This window comes from Oryx dammah, unplaced genomic scaffold (genome assembly GCF_014754425.2).
Source record: "Oryx dammah isolate SB20612 unplaced genomic scaffold, SCBI_Odam_1.1 HiC_scaffold_791, whole genome shotgun sequence".
Taxonomy (NCBI): Eukaryota; Metazoa; Chordata; class Mammalia; order Artiodactyla; family Bovidae; genus Oryx; species Oryx dammah.
In genome coordinates, this window is record NW_024070939.1 from 1 (window position 1) to 9257 (window position 9257).

General features: G+C 43.0%; 1 pseudogene; it reads right to left on the reverse strand.

The window, feature by feature from the left end:
• Nucleotides 1-4422: 4422 nt before the first annotated feature.
• On the reverse strand, nt 4423-5018 carry LOC120859398 (annotated as a pseudogene).
• Nucleotides 5019-9257: the final 4239 nt, after the last annotated feature.

A 9257-nucleotide genomic window follows, 5' to 3' on the forward strand; every position in this document is an offset into this window, starting at 1 on the left:
TTTTAATGAATCAATTTATGACTGGACTGGCTCTTTGTGGCAGCAGGTGGGCTTTCTCCAGTTGGAGCAAGCGTGGGCTGCTCTCTAGTTGAGCTGCTCGGGCTTCTCACTGGGGAGCTTTCTCCTGCTGCAGAGCACAGACTCCAGGGCCCAGCTCAGTAGTTGTGGTGCACAGGCACAGGGGCCTCACAGCACATGTCATCCTCCCTGAGCGGGGCTGGGACCCAGGTCCCCTGCACTGGCAGGTGGGTTCTTAACCACTGGCCCACCAGGAAAGTCCTAGACTTTAATCCTTTTCAATGTAGCATTGAGAGACCAGATTACCTTCCCTTTTGGCCTCTAAGTACAAGTCTATAATTGAAATTTGATTCAGATTACATGGCCGGAAACTAATGAAGAATAGACCTTTCTCTGTTACATTTAGATTGTCTTATTTTCATCTTGATCATCAATAAGGATTAAGCAACTTGCCCAACTAATTCTTCTTCTGAGTGAGCAAAAGACATGTAAGCATGTGATGAGGTGGTCAGCATCCCTGAGAAGGGAATAGAGTCTACAATAGGAGACTGCCAAGGTCACCTCCTACTGAGACACACACTGTAATTTACTGAGCAAATATTTAGCAAATGTTTCTTATCCACTTCATAAACAAAAGAAGCAAATGCTGCCAATTTATTGGACTATATTAAAAATGGCTCTCAATAAAGTTTTGCTACTAGCTTGATTATATATTTTTCCCATTCTTTCTGAGGTTTTTTTTTTTTTCTTTGCCAACATATTTATTATTTACTGTTCTTGCAAGAATGAATGAAACGGTTTTTTCATTACATTTTCTACTATTTAATGGACTAGGTTTTCCTTGCATTTTCATACACAAACATATATCAAAATAATTTTGGTTTTTAATCTGGCTAACTTTATAAATGCTATATCTAAAAGTATTTGGCTGCATTTTCAATTTTTCAATAAATGTACATTGTCTGCAAATAAAAATTTTGAAGGACTGAGGATGTCAAGGGTGATGATCATATAGGGCAACTGCTATTTGGTGTATATAATTGTATTCAAAAAAGATTTTGTGCCATAGTTGAAATATGCATAGCCTATGATATAGTAACTCCATCAATCACCCTGGGAAAAAAATCAAGTGAATATGCATCAGGATATAAGAAAAGAACATTTATACCAGCACTATTGATAAGAGTACAAGACACGAAATGACATAAAATCCCTAAAACTGGCATAAATAAGTTGTTATCTATGCTTATAATAGGGTCATAAATAACAACATGTAAGAAGCACAATAAATGCACAAACATAGTAGTGAGTAAGAGAAACTCAGAAGAAAACACAAACCATTTGTATAAATGTATACAACATTTACAAATAGGCCAACCTAAACTGGACACATTTTGCTCAGCAACCTAGAGAGCTCCTGTGACGCTTCAGGACCATGATGGAAAGTCCATCTCCAGCTTGAGGGAAGAGCGTGTCTTCCCACCTTCCCGCTGCGGCCTCACTCTCGCCCTCTCTCAGCACCTGAGGCTGACTGTGCCCAGGTTGGGGTTGCCCTGTGCTCACAGCCAACAGTTGGTGGGCCCAGAGCCCCTCCTCAGGCCTCCCACCTGGTGTGGAGAGGGACAGCATGCAGAGAGATCTAAGTGCCCTGGGTTGCAGTCTTCTTTCTTGCCCTTTCTCACACCCTGGACATCTTGTCACAGGCCTTGGATAGACTCATTGTGCAATTTTTTTCTAGCTCAATCAGGATGCACCTGGAACTAGATATTGGCTGAAGGCCTCTCTGCCTAGCTCTCCTAACTCCTCCAGAACATACCCAACCAGAAGATCCCACACTGTGCTCCCCTGTCACTCTCAGAATGCTCCCATCAGAGGGTTGATGGCCCAGGAACAGGCAGGAGCAGCCCAGGCCTTGTTTTCCCTGTTTGCTGCCAGGACCCGCTGCTGCTGACACTCAGACTGGCCCTTTCAGAACGTGCCCGTCTGCATCAAGCTTGCATTTACTTCAGATCCCAGGCCGTTCTCTGAGCTGGACTTTAATTCTCAGAATCACTATCAGGGGTGCAGTGAGTCCGGCTAACCCAAGGTTGGGAAAACGGTTGAAAGGGACAACACATTGGCTGCAGCTGCTGAACAAGCCTTAGAGGCCCCCCCTCTGCTGACATGTGAGCAAGTCCCACTGAGTTGGTTCTGGGTTAGTTTCCTGTCTCTGAGGCAGTTTCTGAATCTTCCTTAAAGTGAAACAGCCCAAAGCAAAGCCATCTACATACTCAAAACCAACAAGTGACTTGAGTTTTGTTACATCCTCAGAGATTGTGTAATGAGCCCCAGAAGGCAAAAATAGCAAGGAAGTTGATGCAACAAGTGAAAAGGAAACTAAATGCAAGCTGCCAAAAGGGATTTCATGATGCAGGCTGGGAATCCCCTCTGGCCTGGCCTCCTGGCTGAGTTGAGTGCTCAGAGCAGAGGATCCTCCTGACTGCCTGCCAGTCGCCTGTGTCTTCCTGACTGATTCTCTGAGCTCCTAAACTCCAGGAGAACCAAGAATCCAGTGAGGGTGGGGGTGAGTCTTGTAGACAGCTGGCCTGTGTGCCACGCAGGAATGTTTCCGTCTTGAACTCTGGGTATTGTTGCAACAGGCTTGGCCTCCTCATCCCAGTGAATGGCTATTTCTCCTCTCTCTGTGTGGAGTGTGAGCTTCGGGAATTTGTCTCTGAACAGCTCTCTGGGAACTGCGTCATCTTCCTGACCACAGACCCAGAACATCAGGAAATAATCATCTAACCAGATTCAATAAAAGAGTTAATACGTAAGGAGCACTTGGGAAGAGTCTGGTACCATGCTGAGCATTTGCTATAAATTAAGGCAATTACTCTTAGCACACTTTCAAGGTAAGCTTTTATGATTATCTTAGTTTTGCAGTTAAGATATAATGTAGCAATTTATAACTAGGCAATCTATTTTTATATACTAATGAAGAAAAATCTCAAAGACCTATTTTCAAGGAAATATAAATAAATGTGAAACTGAAATATATGAAAAATGGATATTTATGTGATATACATTAGCATGTCCATATGATAGATTTATTAACTACATATGAAAATGTCTAGAAGGATACCCATTCTATTGTTAACAGTATAGGATTCGAGTGCATCCTCCTAGAAGTCAAGGGTAGGCATTCCTTTGAATGAGTTATTTAAAAGTTTAGTGATGACATGTGTGTTTAATATTTATAAATGAGCTTGTGAAACCCTCTTACTTCCTTAGAGTCACATTTATCAGGCAGCTGCTGGTTCCGCATGGCCTCTCTTAGCTGTCTCTGCAGTCCCCAGCCTGCCTTGGTCTTCTTGCCTCCATTTGAACAGTTCAGGAAGACTCTTTTCTCAGGAGTGGCCAAGTGTAGAAAACTTACTCCCCCTTCCTCATCCTACTCCAGGATCCTAGACTCCACATATGCAGACTGACCTCCCATGATGTATGTGCTGCTGCTGCTGCTGCTAAGTCGCTTCAGTCGTGTCTGACTCTGTGCTACTCCATAGACGGCAGCCCACTAGTCTCCACCGTCACTGGGATTCTCCAGGCAAGAACACTGGAGTGGGTGGCCATTTCCTTCTCCAATGCATCCAAATGAAAAGTAAAAGTGAAATCGCTCTTGTCGTGTGCGACTCCGTGCGACCCCATAGACTGCAGCCTACCAGGCTCCCCCGTCGCTGGGATTCTCCAGGCAAGAGTACTGGAGTGGGTCGCCATTGCCTTCGTATGATATATGTGGTTCTCCACTAATCCTTGAAGGTGCTCCGGTTCTTACAGGCTCCAAGCATGCAACTGAGTCCATGACCTGGGCCTTTCTTCACTCATCTCCCTCCCACCTCTAGTCTATGTCTCAAGAATCACATTCAATCACTCCTCAAATTGTCCATTGTTCCTTCTATGACCCAGGCAAACCCCATTCCCGCTATATTCAGGCAAATTCAGTATACGTTTATCTTGTAGGATCAGGCTTTGGGTTAGATTTCATTCAATGGTGTGGTGTGTGCAAGTCAATTTGTTTTTTTCAAATTACTTTTATTTTCTCTATTAAAAACAAGAGTAGTCTTATACAAAATATAGTACAAAGCAAATATCTTATGAATGATAAAGATTTAAATGCTATAAACAGCCTAAATATTTCCGAGAATTTAAATAAATACTACAACTTTTTAAGATATGGAAAATGGATTCTTAAATCTGTTTTCAACAGTTATGGTAACAAAACCTTTAACATACATTTAAATAATCCCATATATTAGCTATTACTTATGTTTCATCTGACACAAATATAGAGTTAAAGGTTGCACTTTGAGTCTTAGAAAATAGCCATTTAGTTGGCCAGATGAACTGTTTTCAGATTCAACGTCTTCTTTATTTCCTGAGTGTTCTGATGAGCTTGTTGGCAAAGACCAAGCACCTTCTGATTTCCACGCTGACAACCTCCCAGGCACAGCGGGTCTATTCTTTCTCTTTGAGATACACACTGATTCGCTGGAAGTAACTCTTCACAGCCAATCTGGAGTCTCACTCCCTCGAGGTGACTGTTCCGGTGTCCTTCCCTCCCTCAGACACGCGTCCAGGTCCTCCAGCTGCTGATCAAGTCCCACAAGGAATCTGTGCAGGAGGTTCTCATCCCGACCTGCAGAAGAGCCCGTGGTGCTGACGAACTGGAAGGCCTGCTGGAGCAACTCGTGCACAACAGCTGTGGCTTCTGTCTTCTCAAGCCTGGTCCCGTGCACCAGGGTCTGAGGAAATCTGAAGTCAGTCCTGTCCCTCAGACAGGACACAGTGGACACTCTCTCCATCTGACTCCAATGTGTGAAGCTTTTCAGATTGTTGTGGCTTGCAGGCAGCTCACAGTCCAGGGAGCACGTGAGGCTGGAGCAGAGCATCATCAGGGCCAGCAGCACAGAGACAGGGAGGGCCATTGGGATGCTAGGGGCTTGCAGGACCGCCTGCAGGGGAGGTCTAGGCAAGTTCTGAGGGCTTGGGGTGATGGGTGGCTCTTAAAGAGTGAATCCAGAAACTTTCATCTTCTGGGTTTTTCCACAGTTTGCCCTTTCCTTTCTTTTTCTCCTCTTTGTAATGAAATCAATAAAAGTGCTAATTTTTGCCATGAGTGCCTAGGTGGGGGACATCAAATCATGCATGCCACTGTGGTTGATAGCTACACAGCCGTATATTATGCTTTTCACACCTCCTTAGTTGTTCCTGGCAGAAGAGTCTGATCAAAGTCAGAGAAGACAGAATTATTCATGCAAAATGGTGACTTTTCTAGGTCACCAAGAAATGTTTAGTATAAAAAGAGCTTATAAGAGAAGCTTTTGATTTTTCTCATTTTTCCCTCATTTACACTTTTCTCCCTTCTTTAAAAAATTTCATTTATGTCTGTACCTTTACGATATCACCTGAGTAGGCCTTAAGCTCACTGGAGACATTATAGGGGACAATATCACTGATATCATTTGTTAAAAATGAGTTATTTTGCAACTGTAATCCACAGGGCACTTTTTAAGTTGCTGGTTGTCCTAAAAAATTCATGTGTGCCTGTGTTTATTTCTCTTTCTCCTCTACCACTGCAATATTTCACAGGATATTTTGCTTCAGTCTTTGTGTGATAATGCAGATAATCTCATCTCCTTAGATATTTCATGGGGAAGTGATAATCTACCATACAGTCAGGGATACTGAGGTTGCAATTACATTCAATCCTTGTAATGGCGTGTCTTTACCGATTCTGTAAGGTACAGATAATTTTTAATAATGTTAATGATAGAAATTTTTACATGCAGCCTCTTAGCACAGTGTTTTTAATAAACATGACATTAATCTTCACAGCGATGCTGAAGCTGAAACTCCTTATTTTGGCCACCTCATGCGAAGAGATGACTCATTGGAAAAGACTCTGATGCTGGGAGGGATTGGGGGCAGGAGGAGAAGGGGACAACAGAGGATGAGATGGCTGGATGGCATCAAGGACTCGATGGACATAAGTCTGAGTGAACTCCGGGAGATGGTGATGAACTGGAAGGCCTGGTGTACTGTGATTCATTGGGTCGCAAAGAGTCAGACATGACTGAGCAACTGAACTGAACTGAACTGAAATGAATCTTCACAGCTTCCCTATGAGATAATTACTATAATTATTGACACATTGGCAAATAAGGAAACTGAAAACTCAGAAAGATTACTTAATTTGCTGAGTCAGGACTAACTGCATAAGTGTACTTGACCACTGTACTCTTCAGCCTCCACATTATTCCTCATTAACCTTAGGCATTCTCCTTTAGTTACGTTATGCACAGTTATAATTAACTATTCCATCTAATTATGTAACACTTGACTACCCTGACAGATTGTAAGCCCCCTAAAGGCAGTAATGGCACATGTGGAGAATCCAGGAAGGTGTCTGTCCCAGAGAAAGGGCACAGAGGGGTCTCTGTCCCATTGTTGTTCGTCACTAAGGCATGTCCACTCTCTTTGATCCCATGGACTACAGCACGCCAGGCTTCCCTGTCCTTCTGTATCTCTCAGAGTTTGTTAAAATTCATGTTCATTGAGTCGATCCAAAGCGATCGAATCATCTCATCCTCTGTTGATCCCTTCTCGTCCTGCCCTCAATCTTTCCCAGCATCAGGGTCTTTTCCCATCAGGCAGCTGAAGTATTGGAGCTTCAGCTCTGTCCCAGAAGTACTTCCAAGAGAACTATACACACCAATGTTTGTAGTAGAGCTAGTATTTGAAGACTGTTTCAGAAAATGATAATCTATGAAAACAAAGATAGTAAGAGTAAATTTAAATGGATTTTTTAACTTTCTGGATATTTCTCAAAATATGATCTCAGGTGGAAGCCGAGACTCTCAGAGTTGTTGTTTAGTTGCCATAATCTGCCAGGCTCCTCTGTTCAGTTCAGTTCAGTTCATCCACTCAGTCGTGTCCAACTCTTTGCGACCCCATGAATCGCAGCACGCCAGGCTTCCTTGTCCATCACCAACTCCCGGAGTTCACTCAGATTCACGTTCATCGAGTCAGTGATGCCATCCAGCCATCTCATCCTCTGTCATCCCCTTCTGCTCCTGCCCCCAATCCCTCCCAGCATCAGAGTCTTTTCCAATGAGTCAACTCTTCGCATGAGGTGGCCAAAGTACTGGAGTTTCAGCTTTCGCATCATTCCTTCCAAAGAAATCCCAGGGCTGATCTCCTTCAGAATGGACTGGTTGGATCTCCTTGCAGTCCAAGGGACTCTCAAGAGTCTTCTCCAACACCACAGTTCAAAAACATCAATTCTTCAGCACTCAGCCTTCATCACAGTCCAACTCTCACATCCATACATGACTACTGGAAAACCATAGCCTTGACTAGACGGACCTTAGTCGGCAAAGTAATGTCTCTGCTTTTCAATATGCTATCTAGGTTGGTCATAACTTTTCTTCCAAGGAGTAAGCGTCTTTTAATTTCATGGCTGCAGTCACCATCTGCAGTGATTTTGGAGCCCAAAAAAATAAAGTCTGATACTGTTTCCACTGTTTCCCCATCTGTTTCCCATGAAGTGATGGGACCGGATTCCATGATCTTCGTTTTCTGAATGTTGAGCTTTAAGCCAACTTTTTCACTCTCCTCTTTCACTTTCATCAAGAGGCTTTTTAGTTCCTCTTCACTTTCTTCCATAAGGTTGGTGTCATCTGCATATCTGAGGTTATTGAGATTTCTTCCGGCAATCTTGATTCCAGCTTGTGTTTCTTCCAATCCAGTGTTTCTCATGATATACTCTGCATAGAAGTTAAATAAACAGGGTGACAATATACAGCCTTGACATACTCCTTTTCCTATTTGGAACCAGTCTATTGTTCCATGTCCAGTTCTAACTGTTGCTTCCTGAGCTGCATACAGATTTCTCAAGAGGCAGGTTAGATGGTCTGGTATTCCCATCTCTTTCAGAATTTTCCACAGTTTATTGTGATCCACAAAGTCAAAGGCTTTGGCATAGTCAATAAAGCAGAAAGAGATGTTTTTCTGAAATTCTCTTGCTTTTTCCATGATACAGAGGATGTTGGCAGTTTGATCTCTGGTTCCTCTGCCTTTTCTAAAACGAGCGCGAACATCAGGAAGTTCATGGTTCACGTATTGCTGAGGCCCGGATTGGAGAATTTTGAGCATTACTTTGCTAGCATGTGAGATGAGTGCAATTGTGCACTAGTTTGAGCATTCTTTGGCATTGCCTTTCTTTGGAATTGGAATGAAAACTGACCTTTTCCAGTCCTGTGGCCACTGCTGAGTTTTCCCAATTTGCTGGCATATTGAGTGCAGCACTTTCACAGCATCATCTTTCAGGATTTGAAACAGCTCAACTGGAATTCCATCACCTCCACTAGCTTTGTTCGTAGTGATGCTTTCTAAGGCCCCCTTGACTTCACATTCCAAGATGTCTAGCTCTAGATTAGTGATCACACCATCGTGATTATCTGGGTCGTGAAGATCTTTTTGGTACAGTTCTTCCGTGTATTCTTGCTACCTCTTCTTAATATCTTCTGCTTCTGTTAGGTCCATACCATTTCTGTCCTTTATCGAGCCCATCTTTGCATGAAATGTTCCCTTGGTATCTCTAATTTTCTTGAAGAGATCTCTAGTCTTTCCCATTCTGTTGTTTTCCTCTATTTCTTTGCGTTGATCACTGAAGAAGGCTTTCTTATCTCTTCTTGCTATTCTCCGGAACTCTACATTCAGATGCTTATAGCTTTACTTTTCTCCTTTGCTTTTCACTTCTCTTCTTTTCACAGCTATTTGTAAGGTCTCCCCAGACAGCCATTTTGCTTTTTTTCATTTCTTTTCCGTGCAGATGGTCTTGATCCCTGTCTCCTGTACAATGTCACGAACTTCATTCCATAGTTCATCAGGTACTCTATCTATCAGATCTAAGCCCTTAAATCTATTTCTCATTTCAACTCTCCTCTGTAGAGCTCAACAAAACACCACTTGAAATACAGGATTGGAATTTTCATGTGCAAAGGGAACTGTGTACTCAGCTGTCATCTAATGATTGTAATGTCCCTGGAATGAGCGAATGGCACTTTTGTGACAATGAAGAATAGGAATTGGAAAGGAAGACCTTACTAAGTGTTCCTCTTAAATAGGAAACACATTGTCAGAGCAGACAGCTCAGTCCAGTGCATGAGACAGTGGACATGGGGCAAGATTCCTGGGCTGAT